The following is a 6,655-nucleotide window of genomic DNA, read 5'->3' as shown; positions in this document are numbered from 1 at the left end:
AGGTTTTTGGTTCTCTCTTCTCTCCTCTCTCGACCGAGTTCCCATATTTGCTTTCTCTCTCAGTCTCGCCAAATATAATATTCGTTTAAGACGACGTCGGGGGCGCGGACCTTCGTGCGTCGAACACCGGCAAACGTAGCATATATCGCCTGATATGAAAAAAAAATCGGTCACGAGGAGAACACTACGAGTATATACGTTCGATAACCGATACACGAAGCGGTGCATAAGCGGGCGGTCGCCCTCGTAAGGACGACTCACGACGCCGCGAGCACTCACGCAGGTCCGTGACGGTTCTCTCCGCTCTTATTCGTATCCCTTCGTATACCTTCGTCCGACTCGGAAACGTTCTCTTACAGTTTTTAAGAAGAACGACGGCGGGTTGTCAAGGCAAGAAGGGACAGAGAGAGACAGAGGTAGAGTTTCGTAGTCTCCCGTGAACACGATAGATTATATATCGAGCATGCGTACGACTTGCACGGTCTCTGCACGACCGCGACGAACGCCGACGAGCGTCCAACAATCGCTCGTACGTCGCGTATGTTCTCTCCGTCCGCTCTTATTCGTATCCTCGTTCTTGTACCTTCGTCCGACTCTGAAACGTTCTCTTATATAAAGAACGACGGCGGGTTGTTAAGGCAAGAAGGGACAGAGAGAGACAGATACGGAGAGTAACGATACGCAACGCAAGCAGTCTTAGGTTTACGTGAGCAACCCTCAGCCAGACGTGGTCCAGGAATTGTATCCGTGGACCGCAATGTGCGTTCGAAATGTCGATGTTCATGTGTCCTGCAGTTCACACGTTGACGCGCAATTAGCTGCGTTCTTCATCGACCCACGAGCCAAGTGATCCACCGTTCAGGATAATCTTTTATAAATTTTGCAACAGTTCAATACTCAAATGTACTCTTCTCGGTTCTAGCGAAGCCGAGTTCCGTCACGTTCGACCAACGGGAATCGAACGCGCAGAAGTCGCCATAGGATTGACGACACAAAAACGTTCGAAAAAAAAGAAACCGACGAACGCGCGAAGATACGCGCGTTCGCCGGCCGGGCGTAAAGTACATTATGATATATAACAACCATCGAGATCGAAGCTCCGTTCGTCAGGAAACGACGGGGATATATACACCCGATTCTGAATCCTCTGTACAGCACACGATCTCGCGAACGAGTAAGGACGGTGGCTAGCCCATGTTTTATATGTGTTTGATTCTACTCTCTCGTCCACTTATTCAAGAAACAGCGCGCGTGCATCTCTCCATCGTTCGGGTGATAGTAAAGATTCGATGGGATTTGCGCGGCCGTCCGCCTCGAGCGGTCTTTCGTCCCAATATCCAGAAGCAGAGTTTGAAAAACTCTAGCGACGGCACGGGTGTCCGACTCACGACATCGAGGTTTCGAAGCCGGCGATCCCCTCCGAACGGATGGCGACCACGCGACGACTGAAAGCATGAAAAATCGACGAAAGATAGAACACATCTCCGTTCGGGTGATGTTTTTTTTAAAAAAAAAAAACAAAAATTCGATGGTACTCGCAGCCATCGTCCTCGCGCGGTCTTTCGTCCCAACATCCAGAAGCAGAGTTTGAAAAGCTCTAGCGACGGCACGGGTGTCCGACTCACGAGAACGAGGATAGACAGCCGGTTCCCTCCGAACGGGTTATGCGACGACGATAAACTCGATGAAACTTTAGTCTCGTTCAGGTAGTGTGTGTGTCTTGTAAATCAAAAATTCGATGGGACTCTCATCCATCGTCCTCGCGCGGTCTTTCGTCCCAACATCCAGAAGCAGAGTTTGAAAAACTCTAGCGACGGCACGGGTGTCCGACTCACGACAACGAGGATAGACAGCCGGTCCCCTCTGAACGGTATATTATATATATGCGATGATAGACGACAAACTGGATGAAACTAAGTCTCGTTCAGGTAGTGTGTACATCAAAAATTCGATGGAACTCGCATCCGTCGTCCTCGCGCGGTCTTTCGTCCCAATATCCAGAAGCAGAGTTTGAAAAACTCTAGCGACGGCACGGGTGTCCGACTCACGACAACGAGGAAAGACAGCCGGTCCCCTCTGAACGGTATATTATATGAAACTTTAAGTCTCGTTCAGGTAGTGTGTACATCAAAAATTCGATGGAACTCGAATCCGTCGTCCTCGCGCGGTCTTTCGTCCCAATATCCAGAAGCAGAGTTTGAAAAACTCTAGCGACGGCACGGGTGTCCGACTCACGACAACGAGGATAGACAGCCGGTCCCCTCTGAACGGTATATAATATACATTATGCGACGGTAGACGATCAACTAGACGAAACTTTAGTCTCGTTCAGGTGGTGTAAAAAAATTCGATGGGATACGCACGCACGGCTGTCGTCGTCCTCGAGCGGTCTTTCGTCCCAATATCCAGAAGCAGAGTTTGAAAAACTCTAGCGACGGCACGGGTGTCCGACTTACGACATCGAGGCTTCGAAGCCGGCGGCATTCCCCTCTGAACGAACTTCGGCTACACTAGTTACGAATCGTTGCTACACATCGTCTTCATCGTCGTCGTCGTCGACATCGACATCGACATCGACATCGACATCGACATCGTATCATCATCATCATCGGTCATCGTCGCATAGCGGGCCAACATCCACGCGATGCGTCTTCGTTCTAGGTTACCCGATCCACGAGTATGTTACACGTGGTTTCGTTATTTCGAACGAAACGACACACGAAGAGCACACGCCCTGTGGGTAGGAAGCACGTTTCGAGAACGACGAGAGTTTCGATGAAAGAGACGAGAGAAGTCGACGCAGAAGGTATCCATGGATCTTCGAAGAGAACCTTCGAAGATGTATATCGGTATCCTTTCGCTCTGCGCGACTCGCTACAAGTTCTTTCGCTCTCGTCGACTCGTTCTAGACGCTTCGTTCGATCCCAAAGAGGAGTCTTCGATATGTCCCGTTGCTAGGAGGAGAACAAACGCAACACAGACCACGAAACATAGAAGAGAATAGGCGAGCATGATCTCTCCGACACGAGGCACTTTAGAGATTTTCTTATTAGTTTGCATGGACTTTTATATTCGTTCGTACGGTTTCCACGATGCAAATACGAAATACGAGATCGTGACGGCGGGTCTTTCTGTGTACGGCCTCTCGCAGGCGCCACGACTGCATTTCTCTTTACACGTGGTTTCCATCGTAATTTTTTTCGTTTGATATCGAGCCTTAACTTTTGTTGGCTCTTTCGAAGCTAGAGTTCCCTTTTATTAGAATTTCATATATATATATATATATATGTTTTATTCGGAGACGGCGGGTCTTTCTGTTTACGACCTCACGCAGGCGCCTCGAATAAGTTTCATTCGCATTTCGTTTTTATACTTATACATATCTCTTCATCCCGATGATCGAGAGAGAGTGCCACCTTCTCTTCGTATAATTCCGTAGCTGGAGGGTCGTCTCCTCCTTAAGAATATTACTATTCGTGCCAACGGAGGTTGCCAAGCTCCCTGGCGTTTTCGTTTGTTAAAGTATATAGCTTGTTAATACGTCGTATATACTTTCGTCGATACAGGAGGAGTACAGCTCCTTACCGACCATTGATATATATTTCATAGTTTTTATATGTGTTCAAGTCAAATTCTTTTGGTATCGTATCGTTAATGATCCTTCCGCAGGTTCACCTACGGAAACCTTGTTACGACTTTTACTTCCTCTAAATGATCAAGTTTGGTCATCTTCCCGGTAACATCGGCAATGCTTATCACATTGGCCGCGCACCAGTCCGAAGACCTCACTAAATCATTCAATCGGTAGTAGCGACGGGCGGTGTGTACAAAGGGCAGGGACGTAATCAACGCGAGCTTATGACTCGCGCTTACTGGGAATTCCTCGTTCATGGGGAATAATTGCAAGCCCCAATCCCTAGCACGAAGGAGGTTCAGCGGGTTACCCGGGCCTTTCGGCCAGGGAAAACACGCTGATTCCTTCAGTGTAGCGCGCGTGCGGCCCAGAACATCTAAGGGCATCACAGACCTGTTATTGCTCAATCTCGTGCGGCTAGAAGCCGCCTGTTCCTCTAAGAAGATTTGTTTGTACGTTGGTAGTAAAAACCCACCGACCGAAGCCGGGGGCCTTCGAGATACCATAAGTTACGTCTATTTAGCAGGCTAGAGTCTCGTTCGTTATCGGAATTAACCAGACAAATCGCTCCACCAACTAAGAACGGCCATGCACCACCACCCACCGAATCAAGAAAGAGCTATCAATCTGTCAATCCTTCCGGTGTCCGGGCCTGGTGAGGTTTCCCGTGTTGAGTCAAATTAAGCCGCAGGCTCCACTCCTGGTGGTGCCCTTCCGTCAATTCCTTTAAGTTTCAGCTTTGCAACCATACTTCCCCCGGAACCCAAAAGCTTTGGTTTCCCGGAAGCTGCCCGCCGAGTCATCGGAGGAACTTCGGCGGATCGCTGGCTGGCATCGTTTATGGTTAGAACTAGGGCGGTATCTGATCGCCTTCGAACCTCTAACTTTCGTTCTTGATTAATGAAAACATTTTTGGCAAATGCTTTCGCTTCTGTCCGTCTTGCGACGATCCAAGAATTTCACCTCTAACGTCGCAATACGAATGCCCCCATCTGTCCCTATTAATCATTACCTCGGGGCTCCGAAAACCAACAAAATAGAACCGAGGTCCTATTCCATTATTCCATGCACACAGTATTCAGGCGAAGGTAGCCTGCTTTAAGCACTCTAATTTGTTCAAAGTAAACGTATCGGCCCACCTCGACACTCAGTGAAGAGCACCGCGATGGGATATTAGTTGGACCGCCCGCGAGGAGCTAAGCCCACCGATAGGACGTACCACATAATGCCAGTTAAACACCGCGAGCGGTGAACCGACACTGTGACACACAGATTCAACTACGAGCTTTTTAACCGCAACAACTTTAATATACGCTATTGGAGCTGGAATTACCGCGGCTGCTGGCACCAGACTTGCCCTCCAATTGGTCCTCGTTAAAGGATTTAAAGTGTACTCATTCCGATTACGGGGCCTCGGATGAGTCCCGTATCGTTATTTTTCGTCACTACCTCCCCGTGCCGGGAGTGGGTAATTTGCGCGCCTGCTGCCTTCCTTGGATGTGGTAGCTGTTTCTCAGGCTCCCTCTCCGGAATCGAACCCTGATTCCCCGTTACCCGTTACAACCATGGTAGGCGCAGAACCTACCATCGACAGTTGATAAGGCAGACATTTGAAAGATGCGTCGCCGGTGCTAGACGACCATGCGATCAGCACAAAGTTATTCAGAGTCACCAAAACAAACGATGGACGGACAGACGAGCCATCCGCCACCGATTGGTTTTGATCTAATAAAAGCATTCCTACCATCTCTGGTCGGAATCTGTTTGCATGTATTAGCTCTAGAATTACCACAGTTATCCAAGTAAATGTAGGTATGATCTAAGAAACCATAACTGATTTAATGAGCCATTCGCGGTTTCACCTTAATGCGGCATGTACTGAGACATGCATGGCTTAATCTTTGAGACAAGCATATGACTACTGGCAGGATCAACCAGGGATCTTATTCGTATAACAATTCTTATAAATTTCGTTTAAGTTCTCTTCGTGTCGTAGGTGGGACGTAAGCACCGTACGACGAGACTTTTCGTTCTTAAGATAGATATATTATAAAATATATCTCTTAGCGACGTTCGAGATACACCCATAGTTCAGTAATAATCTTCGAACGCCGCTCGCAGCCACTTTGTAATTCTCAACTTCTCCTCTCTCTCTCTCATAGTATTATATAAAATGTTTAAGAATCATACTTCTAAAGGAACATTCTATAATGCTGTCTTCGTGTAAAAAGACTTATATCTCTCCTCCTCTCTCAACTCTTAGAATATCTTAGCGGTAAAGCACGTATACACACCTCACGCTGAACGAACAAGCGCGTATCCCAGTGCGTCGCGCTGGACATACCGTAAGAATATTCTTCCTTTTCGGTAGAACATTCTCGGTAGAAGACATACTACGCAAAGATAGTACGCTCTACCGGCCCGTCGAATACTTCTGCGAAAGCAGAAGTTGTTATAGAAAGCAGACGGTTATAATCCCTTGAGTGAATCGATACTCAGTTAGTACAAGCACACACGCATCTAACAACTTTTGTTAGAATACGTACACACAGGTCACCAGCTTCCCGACTCAGGGGAACCTTGCCACGATATTTGGTCATTACGTCCAGGACAGCGACCCGCGGCGCAGCAGTGTAGAGAAAAAACCAGTACGAGAACGGAGGAACAGTCGAGAAATAGCGTAAAATACACTAAGACTCGAGGAGCGGTGACTGAATTCTCAACCGAGGCCGTAGAATAGCCACGCGCTCAACGCTGCTCCGACCGAACCGTCCGGCTCGACGTCTCTCTTATAGATACGAAAGCGCCAGCCGGAAGGCCGGCGCCGGCCGGGCTAGCGGCCGCGCGCTTACGGTGCAAAACCTCCGTAGCAACGTACCGTTCGGAAGGGACGCTGGAACTTAGTCTCGCGAACGCTCGATCACTACTACACAAAGCCAATATCCAACCATCGAAATACATTACCAGACGTTTTATTAACATAATAGAAATGCATTTTTACCAAAAAATTAATTTTTTTTT

The 6,655-nt window shown here is 48.2% G+C and overlaps 2 non-coding genes across 2 annotated transcripts; both read right to left on the bottom strand.

The window, feature by feature from the left end:
- Positions 1 to 711: 711 nt before the first annotated feature.
- On the bottom strand, positions 712 to 866 carry LOC143304789 (5.8S ribosomal RNA). Its single transcript, XR_013061422.1, has one exon. It is a non-coding gene; the product is annotated as a 5.8S ribosomal RNA (ribosomal RNA).
- A 2,786-nt stretch (positions 867 to 3,652) lies between these two features.
- On the bottom strand, positions 3,653 to 5,575 carry LOC143304799 (small subunit ribosomal RNA). The gene has a single exon (XR_013061432.1). It is a non-coding gene; the product is annotated as a small subunit ribosomal RNA (ribosomal RNA).
- Between the last annotated feature and the right edge of the window lie 1,080 nt (positions 5,576 to 6,655).

The sequence above is a fragment of the Bombus vancouverensis genome, unplaced genomic scaffold (genome assembly GCF_051014615.1).
Source record: "Bombus vancouverensis nearcticus unplaced genomic scaffold, iyBomVanc1_principal scaffold0054, whole genome shotgun sequence".
Taxonomy (NCBI): Eukaryota; Metazoa; Arthropoda; class Insecta; order Hymenoptera; family Apidae; genus Bombus; species Bombus vancouverensis.
This window is presented reverse-complemented; position numbering and strand designations above follow the sequence as displayed.